We start from the raw sequence: 14613 nt of genomic DNA on the forward strand, positions 1-14613 counted from the left end.
TTATTTTTATTGTTTCATTAAGCTTTCATTTTAATAGTGATTACAATTGTTATGGTTTAATTTGAAAATTTGTGATTTGGATACAATGATAAACCCTAGAATATTGGTTTTATACATTTTCAATTTTCAATACATGTTTTGTCAATTATTTTCTAATCTAGTTTAGTTCTTAATTTAGTTTTATTAATCTCTGAATTTAATCTGTTAGTCATTTACATTCCAATCCGACAATCAAACATCTAAAAATATGAATCTAGTCCATGACTAGTAACCTCTTCCATCCATTGTACAAATCATCCTCTTATTTTCTTTTTGTGAAGTTTTTCACATTTTTCAACAAGTTTAATTTTAAGTAACTTTCCCTGAGAAGACGATCTAGGAATTTATTCCTAATTATTACACGACATCCTCCTGCACTTGGGATAGCATCAGTGCTACTCATTTTTGAGTGAGTCAAGCATACATGACATCATCACCGATCATGGATGGACACCAATCTGTCAGCAGAGGGGCACAATATATCCTGAGATGGTTCAATGAGTTTTACCGTGCCATGGGAAAGCAGTTTGGTGATGATTTGTGCTACAACTTAGTAGTCCGGGGAGTGAGTATTATCTTCCTTCCGCACGTTATTGTTGAGTTTCTTGATCTGTGGTGATAGCTCGATGCATATTCTGTAGCAGCAGCGGCAGCGACAGCATTGAGAGCAGTGACTGCACCATCTGATGCGGACACACCAACCGTATCCTCATCGCAAGCGTCGAGTGTAGAGACAGCTGAGTTGGATGCTGGCTTGGATGATAGTGAGAGTAGTGATAAGGTACCTGTTGACAATCTCACAGATGATAGGTTCGTGAGCTAGTGGGAGACCCTTCGACTCCTCCATATGATGGCAGTAAAGTGATTCGATAAGCCGACTTTATAGCATTTTTCAAAATTCTTAATTTGATTTTTGGGTATAACATTGATCCCAAAAAGTACAAGACTAATTTCGGGATTGAGTGGGCTAGATTTTTATTACGGATAGTACAGGAGGAGCCGATTGATCTTGCATTGTATTTCTTCCTCAGCATTCAAACAGAGTCATGTTATTCGGGTGGAGGTAGTTTACCATTTGTACTACTGATATCTAACCTCCTACTCCAATTGAAGATTACATTGACTTCGAGTAAGTGGAGGTCACCACAAATGGGGCCCGTTAACAATATCACAATCAGCAAGAGCAAAGGTCACTTGTCGAAGACTCATGCAGTACAAGATTTGCCCCCACCTACTAATCCAGCTTCTACTGATGCTGCCCGTGTTGAGAGACAGACTGCTGGGGCTACTTTAGATGAGGTACGAGCTCTATTGGCAGAGCATGCCAAATTATAAAGCAGGAGTTCATTGAGCCCATCATGGAGAAACTTAAGGACCTGGATGGATGCTTATATACTTTATAGAAGGATTTTGATTTACTTAACAAATAGATATTGTTAGTTATGATTTTACTTTTTTTATATTGTATAGAATGTCTAACTCCTTTTAGGATGTAATTAATGTAAAGTTGTCATTTTTAGTGTTTGCTAGTCTTTTTATTATTAATTATATTTTCTTTTCATTATACTTAATGTTCACGATAATAGAAAAAATGATACTATCTATAAAGTAATATTTATTTAACTAAAATATTTTTAAATTAATTACATAAAGTTAATTTATGAATTCGTAAATATTTTAATTCATTGTAAATCATAATACATAATATATAGACATTTTTATTTATTTTGAAAATGATATCAAATTAATAGAAAAAATATGTATAATTACAATTTTAACAATATATTATTACAATTAAATAATCCTATTCGAACAATGTAATAACCATTTGAACATATTATATTGCATTCGAATAGACTAATTTTCTATTCGAATTAAATTTTATTAGTTCAAACGGTTTAGACTTTTGGAGACAATCTAATTTATTCCAAAATCTCTAGTTCGAACTAATATATATCCATTTGAACGGATTTATAAGGTTTTCCATGTTTTGAAACGAAAAAATATTTTTATCGATGAAATAAATTTTGTCCCTAACAAATTTCATCCCTAAAAATCAAATTTGTTGTAGTGTTATGATTTTCTCTAATATTTATGTGACATTAGCAAAACATGGATCTCATGTATTTTTTTTTTTTAATTAAAGAGTCGGTAACCACATTTCCAATAGTGGCCTCATCCCAAGTTTATTAAAAACCCTCATTTGTGGCGAAGGAATACACTGGAACAAGAAAAACGAACGAGAGGTTACATAAATAACATAAACAAAACACTCCCAACACAAACCACCCAAACAGAACATAAACACCTCTAAACACACCTAAGAACCACTAAACAAGTGTAGAGAAAAAACCTCTAAGCCTGCCTAGGTTTATGATCTCATGTATACATCATAATTTGTAATAACAATAGTCACACATACTATTAAATCTTCCTTTCTCTAATTTAAATCAAAATATGTTAAAGTGGTACTACTTACCTATCATCTTAATAATATGCTGACGTCAACAAAATGTGAATGTCACATGAACATCATAACTTGTAATCACAAATCATTGCGCATACTATTAAATTTTATTTTCTCTGATTCAAATCGAAATATGTTAAAGTGGTACTACCCATCATCTTAATAATATGCTGACATCAACAAAATGTGAACGTCATGCGTACATCATAACTTGTAATAATAACAAATCATTACGCATACTATTAAATTTTCTTTTCTCTAATTCAAATCGAAATACGTTAAAGTGGTACCCTCCATCGTCTTAATAATATCTAGATGTCAATATGACATCCACAAAACGAGGATGTCACGTGTATATCATAACTTGTAATTACAAATTGTTATACATACTATTTAATTTTCTTATAATTCATAAAAAAGATCAATTTTTAAAAAGAAAATTCTAGAATGTGGACAAACGCTAATGATAATGGGCATAAGTCATCTAACTCATAAAATTCATGGAAAATTTTGTTTAGCACTAATAGTCAACCTGTTTGCTAACATGTAGATTGAATATGTTAGAGCATTCTCAATGGCTTATGTATTATACAAGAAATGCAAATTATTTGAATAATTGCTCAAAAATTTAGGAGTTCCATCCGATTATATAAAAAGACATCTAAAATACAATTTGCTACAGTAACCCACTACATTTAGTCGGGTATTGTTCTTCCTGTAAACATTTTTTTGTTATTTATATTTTATTTACTCTCTCATTTTCTTTTACTTTGATTTTCACTTTGTAAGCAATTTTTTTTCATCATTTAAAACACATTTTTTTCATTTTTTTCTAAAAAAATCTTGGAAATATTGTTTTATCTAATTTTTTCATATTTTGATTTAATTTCTAATTTTTATTTGACTTATTTATTCATATTTTGTGTATAAGACTGAATTATATTACATTGTATATCAAAATATATTATAAATATAAAAAAATATATATGGATTTTGTAAATTTATTGGTAAAAAGATTATTTAAATAATATGAAAAAAATAAATAGATTGATCTATGATATATTATAAAAATTAGTATGTAATATAGAAAAATTAAAATTTTTTGAATTATTGGAATGTACGGAAGGAACCTTTTTATTATAGAAAAGGTTTAGATACGTTGGAAGCTGTAAATTGGTGGTTTTTTTATCATTTGTCGTAAAGAAAAAAGAAGACAGAAAAAGTGGACAAAAGCAAAGCCGATTTACGACTTTGAATATTTAATAGTTAACGTACAGGAAAACGTAAACATCAAGGGCAAAATATAAAATTACTGCCAAAAGCTTAGCATCTTGGAGTTCCGAACCCTACACCGCGCGCAAGCTCTCTACTCGTAAAGCTCTCTACTCATATTATATGGAGATTGTTGTCATAATTTACATGTCCAAAACAGTCAAGTTCGTGCGTACAGCTTCCTTTTTTTTTATGTTTCTTTTGTTTTGTCTTTGCTGATCATTCGTTTCCATTTACATGATACACACATCATTCTCATGCGCCCTTTAATTTTTGACTCCTAGCTAGCAATTATGGCTCAAAAAGGACATGGACGTGCAGCATGTGAGACCTGGCAATAATGTCTCTCCGTTCCTTTATTTCTTCCTAGTTATTAACTGATAGCTGTTTTGATTTCATTGATCAGCAGGTAAATCATGGACATCGATCGTTGTAATTCATATAATTACAACCAAATTAGATCATAAGCCGAGACAAATATTGCTTGTCTATATTTCTAGTATGCATCCGGGGATTATCAGTTGTCCAACATATATCATGGAGATTTGTATGCATATATATAATTACTACAAAGAATTATATTCGTGAGCCATGTGATATATAATTATATATATGTATATGTATATATATGTATGTATGTAAGGAGATCTCTACCCATGATCAGCTATCTTCTTATACGTTCCCTTTAATTAATTTGATATTGTTCGTTTTTTCTTAACAAATATAAAATGGCACCTTTTGATTAACATTAATTGAACACGGGGAGTGTTTGCTTGCCCAAAACAAAATGTTAGATAATTTGCATCCATTGAGTATCTTAATTTTGAAAATCTAATTATTAATGTTCGAAAGGTGATGATCTCTGTTCAAATGACATTTCTACAGCCGAAGAATCCGGAAAAAAATGACTCTTGAGCAAGGAGGTCGTAGCCTAAAAATGTATTAACTTTTATGTGTAGATCAGAAGTACTTTTGATCCATAGAAGGGCGTGCCCTCGCTCCATTAATGGCTCCCCTAGTCACCCTTTCCACCCGAAATGGTCACAAGCTTAGGACATTGACTAAGGGATGTTAGGAGAATGAGAGGGGATGATAATTTTATGAATAGTAAAAACATAGTTTGTAAATAGTAATGAGATAGGTTGAGTTAGGTATTTTTTAGGTTTTGGGAAAGGAGGAAGAAAAAATTAAATAAAAAATATTATAAAATTAAAATATTATTAAAATATTATTTTTATTTTGGGATATGAAAAAGTTGAATTATTTTTTTTTAATTTAGAAATTTAAAAAAGTTGTAATGATTAGTTTGAAAAAGTAGTAATGATTAGTTTGAATTAAAGTAAACATTTTAATGATGTTTGGGAAGAAAATGAGATGAGATAAGATGAAAATTATTTTCAAACATCCTCTCGAGAGAGTACTCAGGCATTGTACCCCACAAAATTGGTCCATTGTCATCTCGATTAAATTGATGTGTACCTTAGGTTTCCCCTCCTTTCAAATATGGAAAGTTAAATATTTAATTGAATTGAAGAAGTTGCCACATTAGGTAAAATGTCATCTCATGCCTTTCCTAGTCTTCAGTAGAATCATGAATATAAATGTAAGAGTTTAACTAATTATGATATTTACAACAACTTATTATAATGACTTTTGTCCTGCCTTGCTTGTCCATGATGTTGTCCATTAATTTAATGAGAGAGGAAGTGCTGGTAGGTGGTGAGAATATTTGAAATCCTCCTTGCTTTTGGACGTGAGTTGTATTGCTAGCTTTATATAATTCTTTACAACTTGTTTAACCGTAATTCAAACCAATGGCTGTACAATTAAAAAGGAAACAATATAGAAACAAATCTCCTATAATCACGTTGGTCAACTTTGGCATGTATGGTAAGACTGTGATTGAGGAGCGATATTCTCAACACCCCCCAGCAAGCTAAGCGTCAGATTGAATCGGATGTGGAACTTGGAGCAAAAGAACTCAAATAGAGAACGAGGAACTGATTGAACTAAAATATTGCATATTTTTATACATTAAGAACCAATATATTTTATTATATTATTATTTGTTTTATATAAAAAAATGTTAAGATTAATAAATCCAAATTGTGATTTAAATTGATTAATAGTATGATTTATGCTTAATTTTATAATTTGTGGCTTAATTGGACAAATTTTTTTTACATGCATAACACATCTTGATATTTTATTCTTCATTTTTACTTTTTCTGATTTCTATTTTTTTTGTTTATATAAATAGATGAATATAAAAAGTCAAAGGAAAAGACATGCATTTTGACTTGAAGCAAAATGCACATGAATACAATCGCTTTTCATTTGAACGGAAGAGATGCAAAAGATATGGAGCAATTCTTGCTTTTGGATGGGGAACCCACCATGATATTATCCTTACTTTCACTTTGAATGCAAAAGAAATGGAGTAGATTATTTCCATTTCACTTGGAGCAACTTTCATGCGGGACCCATAGGAGTCTTTGGGTTTTCAGAATATACACATGCATACGGGACTTTTGACCTAGGACGGAACACTTTTATTTTCTTTGCGCCGCACACTTATATTTTCTTTGGGGCATTCAATTCAAGCTGCTTACCTTCTTTTCGTTCAGCAAGTTAATTCATGCATTTCAAGCCGCACATTATTTTCAATCAGCAAGTTAATTCATTCATTCAGCACCATAGCAATATTATTTCTTTGGGCATTAATTGATTCATGCAGCACACATATTTCTCTTGGACAGATTTTCATTTTCAAGCACACGAGGACAGAGGTGTTTGGGTCTACACTGCAGCGTCGTTCAAGAGCACCTTGAGGGGTCTAATTGCTGCTACAGTCCAGCCTCGTCCACTGCTTTCCATCTCTATCACCATTCATTTGGTTACTCTTTTTATTCTCTACTTTCTATTTAATTTCAATTTAAAATTTATGGAGTACTTTTGATATTTTTGGCTTAAAAGTTTTGGCATTTTATTTGCTGTTCATTTTATTTTATGTCAGTTATTATTTTCTTGTTTCTTTAAGCTTTTATTAAATATACATTACAATTTCATTTTAGATTGATTAAAGGTTAATTAGAACTTAAATAAAATTAGTTTTATAATTGAATTTTCAGATTAATTAAAATTGTTTAGCGTAGTTGAGTTCTTTAATTGTTAATTTCAATTTATTAGTCTTTTATATTCCAGTTCGACACTCAAAAAAATTTGAAAGTATAAATCTAGTCTATGAGTAGTGCCCTTTTTATTTCAGTTGCACTCTTCCATTCATTATACATACCACCACTTTTTCTAGTGAAACTTTTTACCATTTTATACGAGTTTGGATTTAAACAGCTTTTCTCGATGAAACGATCTAAGAATTTTATTCATAATTATTACATGACATCATCCTGCACTTGAGATAGCATTTATGCTGCTTATTTTTGAGTGAGTCAAGGTTTTGGTGCCGTTGCCGGGATAGTTGTCTAATTTAAATTTAAACTTGTTATTTTTTTTTTCACTATCTTATCTTTGATTACACATTTCATATTTGCCATCTACCACTCAGTTGCTTGAACTGTATTTATGCTATTTAGATTGATGTTTCATGTAATGGGTGAGAAATAGTTCAAATTGGTTACTTGGAGTTACATCGAGCATTGAGAGTAGTATACACAGCTTAGAGATAAATAGCTCTTCTGTATTTTCTATGAGCGAAGACATTGAAATTGAACAAACCATGGCAGCACCACATACTCTTAAAGATTATTTGCAACCCACTCGCACCACTACACCTTCATGCATTGTTTTACCTAATGATGCACCTAATTTTTCTACTAAGTATGGCATGATGTCAGTGATACCTCAGTTCCACGGGATGGATTCTGAGAGTCCTTACCAGTACTTGATAGACTTTGAGTTGACCTGCACTACTTTTATTACTAGGGCCATTACTGATGAATTTATTAGAATTCATTTATTTCCTTTCTCTTTAAAGAATAAAGGGAAGATTTGGTTTAATTTTGAGACATAATTCTATCTCGATCTAGTTGGTCTGATATGCAGCGAGAATACTTACAAAAATGTTTTCCTTTTCAGAGAACTCAGTTTTTGCAAGAGCAAATCAGTCAATTCAATCAGAAACCTGATCAGACTTTTCAGGCCAGTTTAAAAAAATTTAAAGATTTAGTAAACATATGTCCATATCATGGTTTTGAATCTTGGACGTTGGTGAGCTATTTTTACACTAGTCTCACTCCAAAATGCAAGCGGTTTGTCCAGACGATGTGCAAAGGGAAATTCTTTAGCAAGGAACCCAATGAAACATTATTATTTTTTGACTATCTTGCCGAGAGCGCACAACAATTGAACACTAGTACTGATCAAGTGTCGTTAACAGCACAGGCACTAAGGGCTATTTATGGTGGGGGTAGATATGAGCTTAAGGAGGACACTGATGTTCAAGCCTGAATAGCTACATTAACTAGAAGACTGGAGGTCATGGAAATGGAAAAAGTGAAGGCTGTGAAAGTAGTATAGGCATTCTCTATGTGTGCTGATTTAACCATAAGACCCAGGACTGTCCAATTATGCTAATATTTCAAGAAAGTGGGTCTGAGTAGATGCAACCAGTTAACTAGATTAATAGAGCACAAAATAAGCCTTTTTCTAACACATATAATTCGGGGTGGAGGAATCACCCAAATTTCTCATGGATAAATGATCAGCCTGGCGGTTTCCATCATCTTTGTAGCAAACATTTCATCAAGGTGCCCCTCAGCACCAGTATCCGCCATATCAGAGTTCTCAAGCTCCATCATCTACAAAGAAATCTCTAGACGACAGTATCACACAGATGGCCAATACACTTCAGCAATTCATGCAGATTCAGGCCACCACAAACAATCAGAACACTTAGTTCATAAATGAGTTACATGGTACTATTAATAAGATGAGCACAACACTGAGCACTATAGAGGGAGGAAAATTTCCAGCACAGCCTTAGCCTAATCCTCAAGTATACAGGCAACAACAATAGCAAGTGCATAATGTCTCAGGGAACGTTATTGAGACAGCGAAAGCCGTTCTTACTTTGAGAAGTGGAAAGGAAGTTTCCCAACTTGAGATGACTATGGATAGACAAGTAGTTGCTTCTAAACCTGAAGATGTAACAGAGACTGATGAAGTTGAGAAAGAAACAGAGGAAGTGAGGCTAGAGTAAAAGAAGCCTGTGAGTGGAAAGGCTGAAACTAGTAGGGAGTACCAACCTGTGGTTCCCTATCCTCAGAGATTGGCAGCTGGGCAAAAGAACAAATATTACATTGAGATTAAGGAGATTTTCGAGCAAGTAAAGATTAATATTTCACTCTTGGATGCCATACAACAAGTGCCTTCATATGCAAAATTTTTGAAGGACTTGTGCACAGTGAAGAGAAACTTGAATGTGAAGAAGAAAGCCTTCTTAATAAAGCAAGTTAGTGCACTGATATTGAGCGAAACTCTTCAGAAGTTTGGAGATCCCAGCTCTCCCCACATTTCCATTATGATTGGTGAGTCACACATTGGGAGAGCTCTATTTGATTTGGGGAGTAGTGTGAACTTGCTACCATTCTTAGTGTATGAGCAGTTGGGAATAGGTGAGCTAAAAAGACCTCCATAATGCTACAGTGGGCTGATAGATTAATTAAAGTACTGAGGGGTATACTTGAAGATGTGCTGGTCTAGGTGAACATATTTCACTACCCAGTAAATTTTGTAGTTCTTGACATGCAGCAGCCAGTCTCCACTATTCAGCATGGGCCTGTCATACTTGGACGCCCATTCCTTGCTAATTCCAATGCACTTATCAATTTTCGAAATGGAGTACTGAATTTCACTTTTGAGAATATGACAGTAGAGATGAATGTGTTCAATATTTGCAAGATGTCTAGTGGATGTGACGATTCAGATGCGCATGTTGTTGATATGGTATATGATTTTGACATTTTGGAGTTGTTATCAGTATTTGATTCTGAGAGTGCATTTAAGGATGGCTTTCCTGAGTAGTCTAAGGTTCTTTTTGAGACAATTCCTACATCATTAGAGTTAATAGAATCAGATGAGCAGTTGATAGAGACAACTGAGTCTCTTCAGTTATTAGATGTAAGTTACACGAGTAATTGGCGTAGGCCAGTCTTTGAAGCACTTGATTTATCAAGAGCCATAAAGTCATAAGAAGAAGAAGTCCCAATACTAGAGCTGAAGCCAATACCTGAGAACTTGAAGTATATTTTTCTAGACCCAATTGAGGATACATTTCTAGTGGTAATTTCTTCTCAGCTTACTTCGAAGTAGGAAGCAAAGTTATTAACAGTGCTGAGACATCATCGACGAGCGATAGCCTGGACTATTGCAGATATCAAAGGTATTGACCCTTCAATTTGTATCCACAACATTTTTCTGGAATGAGATGTTAGACTAGTTCGTGATGCACAACGAAGGTTAAATCCTACCATGAAGGAGGTGGTAAAAAATGAAGTGCTAAAATTGTTAGCTGTGGGCGTCATTTATTCTATGTCCAATAGTCAGTGGGTAAGTCCGACACAGGTAGTAAAAAAAAATCTGGTTTAACTGTTATTGAAAATGCTAATGGTGAGTTGATCCTGACTAGGAAGGTAACGGGCTGAAGAATGTGTATTGACAAACGAATGTCGAATTTAGCCAGTCGAAAATATCACTTCCCATTATTTTTCCTAGATCAGATTTTAGAAAAAAATAGCTGGTAATACTTTTTATTGTTTCTTGGATGGCTTCTTTGGTTATTATCAAATTTTCATAGCACCAGAGGATCAAGAGAAGACCAGATTCACTTGCCCCTTTGGTACTTTTGCTTTTAGAAGAATGTCATTTGGTTTATGTAATGCACCTGCTACTTTTCAGCACTGTATGATGAGCATTTTTTCTAATATGCTTAATGACATGTGTGAGGTTTTTATGGATGATTTTTTTGTATTTGGTAAATCTTTTGATGTCTATTTAAAAAATCTTACTGCTGTATTGAAAAGATGTGAGGAGAAGAATTTATTGCTGAATTGGGAGAAATGTCAGTTTATAGTCACTAGTGGTTTGGTACTTAGGCATTTAGTTTCTGAATGTGGTATAAAGGTTCATAAGGCCAAGATAGAATTAATATCTCAACTACCTATTCTTAAGACAGTGAAGGATATTCGTTCTTTTTTTGGTCACGCTGGCTTCTATCAGCATTTCATTCAAGACTTTAATAGTATTGTAAAATCATTGTGTATTTTGTTGTAAAATGATACTACTTTTGTTTGGACTGATGAGTGCCAGCATGCTTTTGAGACCCTAAAAGAACACTTAACAGTTGCACCTATTATGCAAACTCCTCGATGGGACTTATTGTTTGAGATTATGACCGACGCTAGTGATTTCGCTCTTGGTGCCGTTTTTGGCGAAAGAGGGAAGAATAAGCCTTCGGTCATTTATTATGCAAGTCGTACTTTGAATGATGTACAAAAAAAATTACACCACCACCAAGAAGGAGTTATTAGCTTTGTGTTTGCCTTCGATAAATTTCGTTATTACATTATTGGGTCTCCTGTTATCATTTTTACTGACCATTCTGCTCTAAAGTATTTGTTGGCAAAGAAGGATGCTAAACCCAGGTTGATTTGTTGGATTCTTTTGCTCCAAGAATTTGACATCACTAATCGGGATAAAAAAGGAGTCGAGAATGTGGTAGCCGATCACCTGTCACGACTACAGCCACCTGATGTGTCTACATCCATTCCTTCCTTGAATGAAGATTTTCCTTCTAAGCATCTTTTTGTAGTGTCACACACTCTATGGTTCACTGACATTGTGAATTACCTTGTCATTGACCGGTTGCCAGAGCATTGGACTGGTCAGGACAAGCGTAAGTTCCTTGCAGAGGTATGATTTTATTACTTCGATACTCCTTATCTTTTTAAGTATTGTGCTGATCAGTTGGTGCGTCGATGTATTCTCGATGATGAGTTTACCTCTGTTTTCCACTTTTGCCATACTGGGGCTTGTGGAGGCCATTTTGCAACTAAGAAAGCTATTGCCAAAATTTTGCAAAATGGACTCTACTAGCCTAATATTTTTAGAGATGTGGAGTCTTTCTGCAAGGCATGTGAGCCTTGTCAAAAACTTGAAAAAATCATAGCACATAACATGATGCCCCTTTCTCCTATTCTTACACTTGAGATATTTGATTGTTGGGGGATTGACTTTATGGGACCATTCCCAAATGAATTTGGGAATTCTTATATTTTAGTTGTTGTGGATTATGTTTCAAAATGGGTAGAGGTCATACCTTGTAGAACAAATGATCATAAGGTTGTCATCCATTTCTTGAAAGAATTATTTGCACGTTTTGGCATGTCCAAGGTAGTTATTAGTGATGGGCGTTCACATTTTTCTAACAAACCTTTCAGAAAACTTATGCATAAATATGAAGTGACCCACAAAATCTCTACTCCATATCACCCCCAGACTAATGGTCAGGTTGAGTTGGCCAATACAGAAATCAAACTTATTTTTGAAAAAACAGTCCGTCCCACTCGAAGGGACTAGTCTGAAAATTTGGTTGATGCTCTCTGGGCTTATAGGACTCCATTCAAAACTAACTTAGGGATGTCACCTTATAGATTGGTTTATGGTAAGGTTTGTCATTTACCTGTTGAGATTCAACATCGTGCTTTATGGGCTATTAAGTAAATTAACTTTTCACTTGATGCTGTAAAAAATTTAAGAAAGTTGCAGATTTTGGAGTTTGATGAAGCAAGGAGGGAGGCTTACGACAATTCTCACTTGGCAAAGGAGCGAATGAAGGCCGTGCATGACAAGAAGATCCATGACAAACATCTTGTCCCTGATCAGAAAGTACTCATCTATAATTCAAAACTACATCTTTTTCCTGGGAAGCTGAAATCCTGATGGAGTGGGCCAAATATTGTAAAGGAGGTTCATCCTCACAGGGTAGTAGACATTGTCAATCCGAAGATTGGCAATAGCTTCACTATCAATGGATAACGTCTAAAATCGTTTATGACTACCTTTGATCCAAGTGATGAGATCTTGCTTTTGCAAGACCCCGACGAAGTTTTTTTATTTTGATTATTTATTTATTTAATTACATTTGATCTTTTATTTATATTTGTTGTTTTACTTTTATTTTATATCACATGATTGGTTGTCCGTGTTGTTTACTTATTCTTGTGCACTTTGTTTTCTTTCATTCGATTTATTGAGGACCATGTCTCTCACTAGTTAGGGATGGCATGTGTGCATAGATCTTTTTTAAAAAACAAAATTGCATTGATATGATGTGCAGTGATACATATATGATTGACACACACTTTATTTCTAGTATTTTGTGAAATTTGAGCACCTTGGTTGAGTGGTTAAGCAGAATTATTTTGGGAAGATTTATTTTCAAACTTGAGCATAGAACATGATTTCTAATACATCATATTTTGTTGATATATGGTTTGAAACACTGTACTGCTATATTTATTGAGATAAGACTTGATAAGATTTATATAGAACGAAGGGAAAAGTTTGAAGGACCTTTTACACATGCTTACGCCTTAGTGTTCATCATTTACTGTCCACTGATTTAACACAAGAGAAGCAAACTGCAAGACTACTGAGCCATGCTAAAAAAAAAAGAAAAAAAAGAAAAAAAAAAGATTCAAAAAGAATCGAGAAAAGAAGAAGAAGAAAAGAATCGATAATGGTAGCTTAGTGAACTCTCCTAAGTAAAGGGATAGGAACAGTTATCCTAACTTTAGGAGTTAAGTGTTTAGCTTTTAACACTGAGTTGGCGTGAAAATTGCTAGTCTCTTAAACTTTGAGGTAGTTAAAATCAATAATAATTAATCTTAATGTTGAAAAATTCTATGACAAATCCTGACTAATAATGAGGAATACACAACCATGTAGCAACACACACATATGAGTTCTGAGACATTTTTCCCAATTCTATGTGGAGGATTGCTGAGACATTCTTGATGGGTATAGCTCTTGGGGTTGAGTAGTCATGGATCACCTTTTGTGAGAATTCAGAATTGTATTTGATTGCTTTTGTTTGAATTTCAATCTTTATGCAATGTTCATCTCAATTAATTTTTACTATTTTACTTAGGGATTAGCAAAATGCTAGTTGGGGGTGTGATTAAGCTGAAATATTGTATATTTTTATACATTTAGAACTAATATATTTTATTATATTATTATTGGTTTTATATAAAATAATGTTAAAATGAATAAATCTGAGTTGTGATTTAAATTAGTTAATAGCATGATTTATGCTTAATTTTATAACTTGTGGTTTGATTGGAAAATATTTTTTTTTTACATGCATAACACATCTTTAATATTTTATTCTTCATTTTTATTTTTTCTGATTTCTATTTTTTTTGTCTATATAAATAGATGAATATAAAAAGTAAAAGGAAAGGACATGCATTTTGACTTGAAGCAAAATGCACAGCACAATTGCTTTTCATTTGAACGGAAGAGATGCAAAAGACACGAAGCAATTATTGCTTATGGACGGGGGACCCACCTTGATATTATCATTACTTTCATTTTGAATGCAAAAGAAGTGGAGTAGATTATTTTCATTTCACTTGGAGCAACTTTCACATAGGACCCATAGGAGTCCTTGGGTTTTCAAAATATACACATGCATACAGGACTTTTGACCTAGGATGGCACACTTTTATTTTCTCTGCGCCATACACTTATATTTTCTTTGTGGCATTCAATTCAAACTGCACACCTTCTTTTCCTTTAGCAAGTTAATTCAT

At 33.4% G+C, this 14613-nt stretch overlaps 1 long non-coding RNA gene across 1 annotated transcript; it reads left to right on the forward strand.

Moving 5' to 3' along the window:
• The first annotated feature begins 356 nt into the window (after window positions 1–356).
• LOC122308224 lies at window positions 357–1568 on the forward strand. The gene is made up of 2 exons (XR_006241959.1): window positions 357–604; window positions 684–1568. It is a non-coding gene; the product is annotated as an uncharacterized LOC122308224 (long non-coding RNA).
• Window positions 1569–14613: the final 13045 nt, after the last annotated feature.

This window comes from Carya illinoinensis, chromosome 4 (assembly GCF_018687715.1).
Source record: "Carya illinoinensis cultivar Pawnee chromosome 4, C.illinoinensisPawnee_v1, whole genome shotgun sequence".
Classification (NCBI taxonomy): domain Eukaryota; kingdom Viridiplantae; phylum Streptophyta; class Magnoliopsida; order Fagales; family Juglandaceae; genus Carya; species Carya illinoinensis.